Genomic DNA, 15,306 nt, shown 5'->3' on the forward strand with positions numbered 1-15,306 from the left:
CGCAAATGGAAGTCTTCCATCTTGAACGTGAAATTTCAATTTCAGAGAAGCAGCTTCCTCGCGTTTAATCCCCGGTAATATTTTCCGATACGGCGCCACGGTGGGCGTAATTGTCGCGAATTATGGAGTCGCGCGAATCAATTTGCAGTCGTTGAATTTTTGTCTATGTATAATACAACCGGTAACAAGCGCCGTCAACAGGGAGCACTGCATTATTTATCGAGGCTGCCTGCGCACGGTGGAAACAATTACATTGAACGCGGCGAAGCAATTATTACCGTAGCAAATTGTCCGTCGTCCGGCGGAGCCGAGTTACGGAACGAGAATCGGATCGTCGGGTCGGTTTCGAAGGCGTCGTTGCTCGTGCGCGTTTAATCGTCGGTGCAACGGGCGCCTAGTTTGAGGTTGATTCTTCGATGGGAATAGGCGTGAAGGACGTAGCCAGGCGGCCTTCCACCGGTTTAATAATACGTGAACCCGCGCACGCTTTTTGCACCCGCGCCATTCTTCCGCGCGATTCACCGACGTTTCCTGAATGGCGGACCGTCACGTGACCGAGCCAGCCGAGAAACAAAGTAGAACGTACCCGCCGGACAACGACAACTCGAGATTAAAAATGCGGACGGGGATGGGGGAGGAACAATGCAACGTCGAATATTCGCGTGATGTTACGCAGCGTTTTATTAAGCAGAACGAGCGACGCGGCGACCGCTCGGAACTTTATTTCAACTTAAAAGTAGAAAACAAGCGATATTACTGATAGCTATGACTTTATTAAATTATCAAGATTAAAATAGAATTATTAAGATTAAATATTGCAGTTTTCGAAACGGTGATAAAAATTCAGTTTCCTTTTCTTGTTTCCACTATGAGCGTATCGCGTTTCTTTCAGGAACAAAAGAAATGAGAAATGTTTCTTATTTTTCTCTCTTGCAAGGTTCGATTGCTCAAGTTCAACGAGTTTAAGTAAATTTTATGAACACAATTATGAAGGTGAAATATTTTTTATAACGATGCATTGTGAGCAAGAAAACAGACTACTGAATGAATAAAAAAAACAGTCGACTTCATTGATCTATTTGAATAATTGTAACAAAAAGATAATAGCTGAATTTACAAATCCGGCGGATTTGAAACCATAAAAGCATCGGCATTATGACTTTTTCGCTGGCAGACTACCGTTTTTAAAGCACTGCTGCGCCACGCGAGCCCTCGCTCCGCGGAATCCTGGGAAGCTGAATGGAATTCATTTGTTAAACAGCCGGCTCGGGGGGTGGGGGGAGCGACGGTGCTCGGTTTTGTTACGAAATCGATACCGTGTTTTGCGGCCGATGCTTTGTCAGATATTGTATTTTGCGTTTATAAACTGGCCGATCATGTATTCGACCACACGGTTTCCCAGTAATTTCAATTCACCGTGACGTCTGGACGCGGGGCGTCTGCCTTGGGGACACACGATTTCTGATAAACGCCATTGGTTACCTCGCCCTCGACGTTGTTTTACAAACGACGCGAGGGGGGAAAAAAAAACCATTTTGTTCCGTTTGACGAACGCTTTCCAATTTTTGACTGTTTCATCGTTTGAAGAAGCCATCGCCGCTGGGCGAATGTCGGACGAGAGAGCGGCTGAATTATGGGAACGCCGGACGGACGGTAGAATAAGACCGACTTCGGTCCAGCTAATTGCTTGTTGGACCGACTAATTAAACAGCCAGAGTTTCCGCAACGCGAAGGAACTTTCGCTTTGGCCAAATTAGCAAAGTCTCTTTCTGGTAGCGCGAATAGAGTAGGCGTCGGACGAGTGAAACTGTCTAAGATCAAACGAGTGGAATAAGAGTCGGACGCAAGTGGAATAAGTCGGTGTTTAGCGCGGCAGTAAAATAACTCTGTTCGGGCACGTTGAACAAGTCTGGATATTTATAATATCTTATAAGGCTAGTGGAAAGACTCGTTTTTAATCAGACAAGTAGAATAAGTCGTTCTATATCAGACCAGCGAAATAAGTCTGTCTATAAACAGACTGCAACAATTACTCTCGAAATAAGATTTTCAAAGTAATCAGAGAAATTGAATGAGCAAGTTCCTGACTTATTAAGTAATACAAATTGCTTTATAAGCGTACAATTAATAAAGCTCATCAACGTGAAGAACATTTTTAAAAGATCTAAATTTTCATCTACCAAAACTGAATTAATATGATAGTAATTCCACTACACCTGATCTTCCTCCCACACTTACCTTCGTCTTTAATTCCACCCCTTTATCGCAACCCATATTCATAAAAATCGCAAAATTTGCAGATAAAGTTTCACAGCTCGCTAAACATGCAAAATAGAATTGCAAACTTTCGCTGTTATGTCCACAATGATTAAGCAAAGTTGCAATTGCTGGAAAGGAGGTTGCACGCTAGTAGATCCAGAATCAACCACTTGTTCCAGCATTCTACTGTGTGATCACAGTAATCGTAGAGAGAGATCAAAGAATAGAGGAGATGGAATGCCCGACTACCCGACAATTTACGAACTACGCGTCGGAATACTATTTACCGTGCCTCGAATCACAGACCGTCGAAGCTTAACCAGCCTGGAAAACGCGACTGCGCGCTCGAACCTAAGTAATTTGATAGAGGAAGTTTCTGTCTGGCGTCGAGGAACTTGCTCCACCGAGCGTAGACGCACGAAGAAAAGGCCGTGTCGCGAGCAACCGGTCCCCCGTTGATCTGTTTCAGTTAATGGCGCTCGATCGCTGAAACCTCATGATTCGTTAATTATCGATTCGTCACGCGACGGAATAGTGCCGCCGTGTATTGTCACGAACGTTTTTACGCGATGTTGCATAATGCAACAAATTGAGCGTGACGACGAATGCATTGGATATTATTTTTGAGAACGTGGCAGCTGAAGCACGTAAACAAATAATGACGGGATAAAATTCCCTTGAGAAAACGCAGCGTTATTGCCAAATTAAATATCGAATCGGCAGACATAAATATATTTTTAAATTATAAAATATATATTCTGCTAAATTGCATTCGTTCGTATTTTGCAGAATTAGGTACATTCCATGTATTAATATGACAATTAATTATTAAGTGTAGGTATGAAAAGTAATTGCATGACTGTGCACGTGCAACGTCGTGACTTTTAATCTATTTTCTTCGACCATTTGAATAAAAATAGCAACAGAAATTATAAGTGAACCGTAGAGCGTTTCTTAACTATTTTCAATCATCTTAATGAGATTGGTTCGAATCACAGAATCCCAATTTCCTCCGCGAGCGAAATTTAATTTTCGTAGAGAGCCATCCAGCAAAGAAAGATATTAATACGAGAAGCCGGGGTTCAATCGGCGAGAAAATTGTGTCGTGTTTTTCGACGGAATCTCCGCTGCTGGAGCTGTTTCCCCGGAGAAAGTAAATCAATTCCAGCGGACGGGTACGCGCGTGCCAACTATTACCGTGGCCGACGGACCATGTGCAAATAAACAATTCCAGCACGGTGACGGGGTGAGGTCGGTTCTCTCTGCGTTCATTAAAAACACTCCGAATCTAATTTGCGTGGGGGACGGCCCGCGATAAAAATAACGCGCGCGTGGAATAATAAACGCGGCCGGGACGGCGACGCGCTAATAAAAGGACTGTCATTTACATCTAATTAAATGGATTCCTTTTAACGTCTCAGGAATACCTCGCGGGTCGAAAACCTGCAGAGATATGCGACCCTCGCTGGTAAAAATTACCAGAGCCCTGCTGGGTCGCTGGAGAGAGCAATATGGAGGCTGGCGGGGTATACTGACTGATGTACTTGCAGCAAAAATGACAGGCGATTGTTAATAAATATTTTCTAAAATTTAGCGAATAGAATATTTTTTTATTTTAACTTCTTTTTACTACTTTTTGTTAAGTTATATTTCTGAAAACGCAACGCGATAATAATAAAAATTCTAGTTCTTCTTAAATTTTTATTTCTGATAAACTTTTTAATATACGTAGAAATTACCGAGATATACACAACTTTTTAAATTTTCGTTGCAGGCTCTGAGATAGAAAATTTGAAAGACAGAAATTTACTCTTCCTTGTCATTCCAAGTAATAGCAAAATTGAGGAATTATTGTACACTAAGCTGGTCCCTCTAACGTTAAAAAAAGAATTCGAGTCGTTTCATCGAGTTTTAAAAAATCGGTGTTCAAACACTTTCTGCCAGGGGTTGTACCTATCGATAAATTCCGTCGAGTGTAACTCGAGGTTCATCGAAGGGAACGTAATCTCCCGCGCCGGCGATATTACACCGCCGATTGAAGGCTGCGGCCGACTATCGTCTGATATTGTATTTACGCGGCTTGGAAAGGGGTCGACACGCATCCGAGTGTTCGCCAACAAACAGCCCGAACAAGGGAAGGCGCGAGAAGGCGGGAGATTGAGCACCGGAAGACGGGAACAGAGGGAGAAGCGGCCGTGAGGGGGTGAAGGGAGAGCCCGCACAATACGTCCATTGTGCGGGGAACTCCATTAGTGCGTTTCCAGAAGAGACAGAAAGTGGCAACGGCGGCGGGGGATGAAAAATTGGGGTGCGGCAATGAGCATCAATTTTATGAAAAGAAATTTGCGACCGACCCCGTCGCTATGAACCCGGAAAATATGTACCAACTAATTATCTGCCGGAAGGCCAATAACGACACAGCGATTTTATTACACGCTGCGAGCAGTGTTTTTAACGAGATTTTTCATTTCCGATTTTTCAATTCTCTCCTTTTGAATTTTAAAATAATATATTTTTGCAGATTACAGGCCCACTGTATTAAATAATAAATTCCGTTATTTTTTGGTGTTGGTTTTTAGTTAGAAAAATATATTTGTGTCGATTTTATCAGTAAACTACGAATTTCTTGAATCTCTGATGAAAATAGATAAGTGAAGAATAATTAATTGAAAATATACATATTTATTTAACTCGTGTTCTGTACTATCGATGGTACAATATATGGTTTCAAAATTTGTTTAACGACAATTCTGAGTGCATTGATAGTTTTAAAAAGAAAAATCGGCGATTTGACAGATTTTGTCAATATTAATCCGATCTTGATGAAGGAAGAAATATATTCGCGTCTAATTTGTTTCTTTCGGAAATTAATTTGCTTTTTAAACACAGAAACGCCAATATAGCGTCGATTATGCATTTCGGACGGAAACGGTTAACAGACCGGTTCAGGTAATTTGATTGATATTTAATTAATTTTTCATCGGCGAATCGAACACTGTTCGCGGATCGCATGGAATTGCGTAATTATTAGCTCCGATTAGCAGCAATTTCGTTCTAATGTGTTTCCATGTTTGCGATCGGTATCCCATTTTGAATTCCATTACGGAACGTAATGAAATTATTCCCTCTATCTTGATCTTTGCGACGACGTGTGAGTAATGACGTTTTCGCTGGCAATACAATGGGAATGAAAGAATGTCAAAGGGTTCCACCCGTGTTATCACGTTGGACAAGAGCGTGAATGAAAGCGCAAATTGACAGACTACTCGAGGATACGGCCACGAGGATCCTCAAAAGTTTGACGAAGTATCCTCGACTACTTCAGAGTGCTATTATTGTAGTTCTAATTTCCCGGCGCGGGGAAGTTCCGTTGACTTTAGGACCCAAGAAAGCTTTAAAAGAAAAGAAGTGAAACTCTTCGATACAATATTCAAGAGGCGACATTCCTCAACGTGTTTGCGGACCGACTCAATAAAAGATCAAACCTCGATGTTTCTCTGTATAACTATTAAACTACTGATATTACGAATTTATAACAGAATTCGATAAACGCGATTCAAAACTGTAGAAAGATTAAAAGAATATAAAACCGTCGTTGTGTATTATTTGCAATCAATAAAGACAACTAAACGGAGAATAAACTTTCTAGTTTCTATCACTTGCAGGCAATTTTCGTTTAACAATAAGATTCCACAGTCTAATAATTGTTAATTAATTCGAGGCAGTAATCTCTGCTTGTTTACTAAACCGTAGAAACGACTGCTATAAACGATAGCTCTTTAATAAAATTCGACAACTGAAACGCGGATTTGTATCGAGCGTCAGTTTATAGAACGCTTTGGTGCCGAATATATTTTCTGCAGTAGAGATTTTATCGATTATCGGCGGCCTCAATTTATTAAAATTTGCATGCCCCGGAAGGCTATAAATGCACAAATGTCCGGGAGTCGACGGATAATAAATTCAAGCGGGATCATTTATATCGACCCGGGCGGCAGCATTTGACGGATAACTCTATTTTCTGCTGTCGCGAGACCGATAATTATGAATACGATAGAGAGAGAGAGAGAAGAGGGGGAGCGAGGGTCAATGTGACCCGTGCACTTCGGAAGATTTCTAGCCGCCCCGCTCGACAATTTCGTGGGCGCACAAAGGTACGCGAGACCGCGGCCACCGCTAATTAGCTGATTGATACCCCAGAATCGAAGCCGCGTCGATAATGGCTGGCGAAAGAAGCCTCCCGGCATTGTTATCCTTGCCAGAAACCGTCGAAAATTCGAGCCTGCGCAATGCCCCGTAGAAAGCGCCGACCCCGTGCTTCCCAATTAGCGAATGCGCCGGGATTGTAACCGTATATCGAATCAGATTCCCGTTCTCGGTAGCGTAGCGGAACCAGCGGGGCGAGCCTGGGCAACTGTCTAACAGACGATGTAAAATAACACGGTTTACCTGGCCGCCGGTGACCCAGTAATCAGTATTCTTGTATTATTCCAGTTACCAAACTCGGCATTAATTCATGCAATTGGATCCACTGTGAATATTCAGCATCCACTATCAGCATCTTCATTATCAACGGATGCCAGATGAAAAAATATGTTCCCGCGCATTGCTGTATTTGCAATTTACTGTAATACGAATTAGACAATATTTTATACACACGTGATTGTCGTTAGATTATATACATTTGCAAAATTTATATCTACGAGTACATTCGTAGAAAAAGGAATTTGTCTTGTTTGTGGTCTGAACAATTATTTATACTTCTTATACTAATTATTGCATTTAATCCTTGGCACTCCGTTGTCCCCTCTCAGGGGACATCGTAATTCTAGTACATGACTAAACATTAAAGTTTATTAGCGATTTGCAACTATTTCTCGATGTCTACAAATTCATATAAATCGAATATTATTATAATAATATTGTATATACATATACATACATAATATATAATAATATTATAATATAAATGTTCATAAGCGCTGGTAGGTAACATCCATGATGGCGCGGAGTGTAAAGGGTTAATTTACTGCGTTTGCAGAAGCGTAACATTCTCTAAATACTATTGTCATAATTATAAACGACTATTTAATTTTAAACTACCTGTTATTGCTTAATCTGATCTCGATCTTTCTGTAACAGATTGCGAATGCTATGTATCGGGGTGTCGCTTATGACCACAGATTATTATAACTTCGTGTTTACAACCACGATTTTCGGACGTGCAAGCCACGGCTGCAATCTCTGATCTTAACGGAACATTATAACCCGCACTTACCAGCTGAAGTTACTCTACGCGATTCAGTAGCTAGTAGTAACCCACGCCATATTCTAGTACTGGATTACTGGGAACGGCATTCGAATTGCGGTTACGATTCCTGCATTATTGGAATCACGTTCAGGTGCGTCTACGATTTAGCTTGCAGTGCATCGAAAATCACCAACAATTCGTTCCTCAGAAAGCGAAGCTCAACAACATTTATAGAACGAGGTAGGTAGAAAAATATTGAAAATATTAATAGCGTTAGAATATATATAATACAATAACCATTGTAGTTGGATTTGGACTTTAATTGCATAAACTTTAACTTTTTCGTTTCAGTTTTTAGGACTAATTTTCGGTGGTCAATGTGTTGAAATCATACCTGCTATACTATCGTCAGCTTGATGAGTAACAACTGTAACTCGATAGTTATTATAACTAATTTATAATAATTTATAAACACTATATCCACCAAGGTGTAAAAAGTCAAATTATTATATTTCCTATTTCACGCTATTTTCATCAAGGAATATAATATAATTTATAACTATATAGGATACAATAAAATAATAACTAATAATTCCTAATAAAAATTATTTCCCATGTTCTATATTATCTATATAATTACGTCTCGACTTCGTCTACAATTACCACAGAAATAATTCCGGAAACTATACAAAATATCGATGAAAACAGTGTCAATAATCTGCAACTTAATCTTCGAAACCAGAAACGAATCGAAATCATTCTCGATCGTAGTGCCACGACTCCTTCATCCTTCAAAGAGACCGCCATCTTTCACCAGCCGCAAAAAGGACCGCCGATGGACAGAGAAGACCGGTTTTTCCGCCGGCAAACAGAGTTCCCATCCCCTAAAGATTGATATCGAGAAGCAGTTCGCGCGACCCGGCCGCGTCGCCGAGCACTTCGGGAAAATCGAGGGAAAAATGCGCGGGTTATAAATAGAGCCGAGAATCTTTCCATCGATTCCGGGAACGGTCTGCGAACGGAAATCGCGGCGAGACCGAGGCTTTGGCTTTCGATTTATGGAAGTTGCGAGAACGGGAAACGCGAGAGAGAGAGAGAGAGAGAGAGAGAGAGAGCGGTCCCCTTCCTGGAGCATGACGCAAACGGCGACCGTTTCCAGGTGCGACTCGCCAAGCACGCACCTTGTCCGCGGAATTTGCGAAATGATCCAATCATCGCGGACCAACCGGGAATACTCAGCTACATTTCTCACCGTTCCGTTCGATAGAGTCACTGGATACTACACGCGGAACAAAGGTATTAGGTTGTGTAACATGAAGTGTCGGATGCGTCAAAGGAAGAGAGATATTGCGTCTTTGATACGAACGTTTTGTTGCTCGTTGCGCTAGTCGATTTTATGCGTTTGTAAGTTGTTTTAATTTACCACCGGAGTGTAATTATATAATTTATGCAATTTAAACGTGCCGTTAATCGCTGATATTTTATTTAATGTAAATTAATCTCTCGTGCTCTGATTTCTTTCAAAGTTCTGTTTATATTTCTTAAAGAGTCAAGTTTATATTTCTATTATCTATATTATAGTATTAATTTTCATTATTTTTATTTATATTATCGTAGTAGTTTTATTACCGTTTGTTAATATGTACCTTGATGCTCAAAATTACGATAATTGAGGCATAGAATTTGATTTTAATAATAGAATTTTGAGGCGTAGAATTTTATATCCCTAATTAATGGAAGAATTGCATAATTCAGCACAGAGAATTCTACGCGTGTTACACAAAACTCCAAAAAATATTGCACTATAAATAGATGTGCATAATAAGTCAGGATTATGCAATTTACGCGTGAATCTCATAAATCAGGCTTTCACGAGCGAAATTACAGAGAAAATCCAAAAATATAGGTACAAATTTGTAAAATGTCGCCGGACTGTAGATTTTTATGAATTCGTAGAATTCACGCTACTGTTAAATGGTCGAGATAATAAATCTTAATCGCATGTCAGATTTAGCTTTCGGATGTAGAATACTTTTTCGTTGATAAAATTATTTAGTCGGCGAAAAATGTGAAATCGACCGAGGGTGTACGAAACCTGAACTCGTTGGTGAAAGAGACGGTGAAGCCTAAGTGGACCAAACCCAGGGTCTAGAACTAGCATAATGCGAGCCCGGCGTCTTTGCCTCGCGTTTCCCTCGATAATGTTCTCCGTCGTGACACTTGACCTCTTCGGGAACGCTTGGAATTCGGAAACTGGCGTGGATGCATGTCTCGATTGAGGTCAACCGTATAAAGACCTTTTTTTCCCTTTCTGGAAAATGGGGGACGGCTGTTTAGAATGCCTATCGATAACTGACCGGTTTATCGATATCGCTCCATTACAAATTTTAAGAAAATTCGATGACCTTCTCGCGGTCTTCTCAGCTTAATGAAACTGCTGACCATAGTGCGCAGATTATGGCGATTATTTATAGATTTATAACGATTACTACGATTGAACATTTTTCAAAGATCTCTAAGAAACCGTACAGCAACGTTGCGATCCGCAGACCATTTTTGAACGCGCGCTTACGCGACCATGCAGTTCTACAAATTAAATAAAATTCGCTCCCCTTTGTATCAGCTTTCAGGAAAATTACAAATGGAACGCAGCCGTATTAAATCTTCTTCTTTATCATTTTACAAGCAGAACCGTCGTCCGTAACGAGGAACGAAGAAGGATGCGCGTAAAGAAAAATACTGACAATTTTTATTTTTCACATCCGGCACTAATTGCGTCGCTTCGTAATTAAAGTATGTAACTATGGAAAATATGCTTGCCGGCCGATTCTGAAAGATCGGGTTTATTCATAAAGCAAACGTTCAAACTTCGTCCGAACCTACGGTGGACACACACAGCTTTGTAGAACGTTCTGTATAATATCTGGAAATATTTGTGCAGCAACGTTGTCACGCGAGCCAGTGAGCCAAAGCAAATTTGTTACGTTAATGAAAAAACGAAGATGTGTCGGCGATCAACCCGGCCGCGGATTTAATTTCCGATTTAATTCCATTATAATTTCCGGCGGCGCAACTCCGGGATCTGAAGGAACAAAAGCGCTCGCAAGCACACACATGTACAAAAGGTACGGAATTTATTCGTGGCGCGGGGCGGAACGCTGTTTTCCCGGGCAGAAAACTCCAAACATTTTAATTACTTTCCCGTATGTATTGCCGCGCTTACCTCCGTTAGGGGGCCTCCTACGAATGATGTTACGCGTTCTGTTCTTTAAATCACTTAATTACTGTTCATTCCGGCTGAAACGCCGCTTACCTCTCTTTCTATCGTCGTTTCGTTCGCGCGAGACAAACATTTGTCAGCGCACGATTTTAACGCGCCATGACTGTGTGTTGCATAATAAAATTTGTAGAGATAATTTTAATCGGTTTCGCGTGTCGTAATAAATATTATAAGCCTGCGCTTTAAAAAAAATGATACCTACACGCTATTGTCTTATGCTTTTCAGTTGTGATGGCACTTTTTAATAATGTTATTTGTTTATAGAAAATTAGGTTTGAAATATGCGGTAACAATTTAAAATTTCTGCACGGCAAATTGAATTCAGACAAGGTTTATCAAGTTGTAATGTTATAACAATTTAGCGTTGATTTAAATATCAAACGTTCTAGCGTCAGCTGCTAGTTAAATTAAATAGTAAATTTAATATATGACAGAAATATGTTTAGAACAATTTAACGTGCTTAAATTCATTTAAACCCAATTTACCATATTATAATTACTGTGCTGTATAAGGTGCTCCAGAAATCGCTCTCAATGAAATGAGAGGTTATTTGAAATTATTGATGCTCTTTGGATTATTTAAAGCAACTTTTTCCTTAGCGCAAATGTAATTTACAGCTTTCTATGTAGGTTATTAATGAAAAACACTGACCAATGAGAGGCGAGGTCGACTGGCGCTAAGTAACCGAGCCAATGAACGAAACTAAGCTTTGCCCACTCCCTTAACTCGGCTGCCTCGCGCCAGTCGAGCTCGCCTCTCATTGGTCACCGCTTTTCGTTAATAACATCTAAACAAAGTCGCGGATCGCATTTTCGCAAAGGAGAAAGTTACTTCAAATCACCTCAGGAACCCCTCATTTCCTGATTGCGAGTGACATAACCTCAACATCGACCATATCAGAAAAAACCTTACTATAATTCTAATTTCTATAAATAAATAAATAAAACATCGAAAATGAGAAATTCTATAAGAATCCACTAACAATTACAGAGCAACGAAGTAAGACATAGAAAACTTTCACTTCGATTCACAATAAGGCGAATGGACCTACTTTGATTTACGTGATTTTTCGAATAATCCCCGTACTCGGGGCGCTGCATAATCGCGCGTAGGTTTTTGCATAGATAGCTCGCGGAAGATTAGTCGCGCGTTTACGTGAGACGCGTGCAAATTGGATTAGCGTGGATCCCCTTCGAGCCTGGCCGCGGCGGCGGCCATCACGCGAGAAAGGGGCGTTCGTTTCTGTTCCCGATTATCGTTCGCGAAGAAATCAAGATTAACGACCGATAAGCGGCCGCGGATCTACCTGGCCTACCCTCCTCCTCCCGTTGAAAAATTCGTGGCCGCCTGCAGTTCAGCGTCAGCGGCGAATTATTCACGATCATCGCCGCGGCAGGGCCGTTTCCATTCGAGATCCGCAACAGCCCCGGGGAGCACGAGATCTCCGTGAAGGGATCCCATGCAACTGCTGTTTCCCTTTCGCGTCTCCGAGGGTACCGTCCCTACGGAGAAAGCTTTTCATAATAATAACGTCACTTTACTGCCGTCGGAAAATGACTGCGTATCGAAGATAGCGCGGCGAGTTTCTATTTTTATCGCACGCGGCTCGGTGGTAAGCTATGAACAGACTTCGGATGTTCGCGTATATTTTCGAATATTTTTCGTCAAGAGTTGCATCAACAATTTTTGCGAGCCAGATGCAATCGTAATTTCATCACCGATCCGCCCTAATCGATTTTTTCCAACCTCCCGGATCGATATTCTACGTGAAAACGGCGCGGACCCGCGGGCTGCCGGAATTCCTTCGTATCTGATAGCGTCCATAAATTTCGCGTGACCGAATAGCCAGCGCGCGACGGCTTAGTCGATTACACCGTCGAAGAATTCGCATAAAAGGACAGAGGCGTATCGGTTTTCGATAACGCCGCATGGAAATGAATTTGCTTTCTAATCGGTGCGGTGTATCGAATCGGCTGGAAAACGCGCCGAGACGCCGCGCAACACCGCCATGTTGTCGGCCCAACGGACGGGAATAGTCGTTCCGAACAACTTCGTTTTCGTTCGTCCGTCTCCGCGCGTTTTCCCTCGGCAGATCATTTTTCGATGCTGTAAGCCCTCCGTCGTTGAAACTCGAAAAGTTTACAGCCGATGTTAACCCTTTTCACTCGAAGCCATTTTAAGCTTAGATCCAAAATTGTTATTTTGACCAGCTGTAGTATAGTGCTTAGTATAATTTGCTATATGAGATTGAGTCTTGTGACTCGTAAAACTGTTATGCTTTTCACAGAAGGGTATTTAATAATAATAAAATTATTTTGTTAATTACAATTTTCATTGGCGCTTCAGAGGCGCCACTCGAGTGCAAAGGGTTAATAATCGAGGAAAAGCTTCGCGCAACAGAACGTTATATCGGTTTTAGGAGTGTTCTTCTTTATCATTATATTCTCCTTTCGAAAGGAGGATTCGTTATTATTTCATGACAAGTTCCAAGCTGCTTGTCCGTCTCGTTAATGATGTCACATCGATTACCTGCCCCACGATGGAAAGGAAACTCTCGACTGGAACAATGGGATCGGACTTTCTCACGCACTCGAAACCCACCGAAACTCCTTTGATGTGAAATTCCCAAATTCCTCGTTACGTTTCTTTGATCCCCGGATCCCTCCTTTTTCCGGGGCTGCTGACAAAGATGCCCGAATCAGATCACGATCTCTCAGGATCAGAAACTTTGTTTTGCGAGGACAAGAGAGTGGACAATGGCCGGCTGCTCTAAAATTGAGGACGTTGCTTTTCTGGCTTCGGAGGTTCCACGTAACTTTGCAATGGAAGAAAATTTAAAGCACGACTGCGAGTTAAACAATTCAAACAATTTAAACAATTTAAACAGTCCATTAGTAAAACTCGTGTAGTCTATTAATACCCATGGATCTTTATGGAAAATAAAAATTGTCTCCATGCTTCATTCGTAACACTAAACTTGCCAATCTATAAAAATGATCGACGCGTGTTGCTTCATAAAAATTTCAAGACTAAATAAACTACTTTCGCTGTTTCCATAATAGTTGTTCATAATGGTAGTCCGTTGATAATTATAATAAAAAATTATAGCTTAGATCGGATCACAGAATCGAGGCTTTTCTAATTGATCAAGCAGATTCTCGCGCGAGTACCACACGGAATTCCATTCTTCGCGGGTATGCAGTGACTGCTTTGATCACCGGGAATGAAAATCCTGTTACGTTACCCTGTCCCAGAATTTCACTGTTAAAAACTGGCTAATGAGGTACTGCGGGTGAACTCAAAGGCACATCACCGGGCAAGTGCGTGTCACTTTCCGCGGAATTACTTTCTGTGAGATTTAAACCGATGAAAATGGTTGACAAACCCCCGACGCGCGCGCGAGGGCTCGTAGGCACGATTTATTTTAGCGTTACACCATTCTCGCCGTCAATTAGTGCTACAGGCATCCTTTGATTCTTTAAACGTCGTTTTGTAAGCGATCGAACCATTTTCCTCGTAAACGCATCAAGTACGCGGTCGACCGTCAACGATCGTTACCCCATAACAATTTATAAAATAAAAATACCATAGAAATTGATTGAATTCGCTGAAATTACTTTACACAAAAATTGAATTTCTCAAGCTTTTAGGACTCTTGCTAATAGACACGTAAAGCGTAACTTCGTGGTATAGTAATCGAATTATACTATGAAACGAAGTTGACGAAGAATTTACCGGCGAGCTCAGGGACGCAGTTCCATTGAAAACATTCTGTTAACAACGAACCGTATTAACAAACATGCTGATAATTTCGGGCGACGCCGCTTTTCAATTATTTATGCATGAGGAGGGAATTAGAATTAACAACATCGAATTTACCCCGGCCGTTGCAACACCAATTAATTACGCATAAATGTTGTAATAATCGCAGAATCACGACGCGTGACGAGCATAGAATATATGCACGTGTGTACGCGTACTCGTATACGCGTGCTCGCATTGCGGAGACAAGAATATGCTGCTGAGAGCTGCGCAGCATTTTTTAAGAGAGACACGGAGATTGGCGTTTTTACCGAGCTGTAACTTTCTATTGCAGATTCAGACAGAAATGACGAAGATCGTTCTGAGTTTGTTAAAAATATTCTATGCACTTATTGCACTTTAGCAATGGGAACTTGGCTGATTTATAATTCGGTTTCTGTTGCAAATGGAAATACGACAATATCGAGATAATTCTATCGCATTGCACATTCGCAAAAATCCTAGAATCTGTAACACAGTTTCTACCTGAAATAAACAAATATTTTGCAGCAGACAATTTCGTATCCTTTTATTATTATAGAGTTTCGTAGAGATCGGTCCGCCCGGCGTTCGAGCATAATGAATAATGCAAAACTGTCTCCTGCGTGGAATCGCGACGTTGAAATCCGGGACCGTAAACTTTGGCGCGCACGGTAATCGCTACCCGTCTCTTCTTTTTCCTCTTCGGGATGATATCATTTGTGATTCCGGACC

Source organism: Augochlora pura, chromosome 6 (genome assembly GCF_028453695.1).
Source record: "Augochlora pura isolate Apur16 chromosome 6, APUR_v2.2.1, whole genome shotgun sequence".
NCBI lineage: Eukaryota > Metazoa > Arthropoda > Insecta > Hymenoptera > Halictidae > Augochlora > Augochlora pura.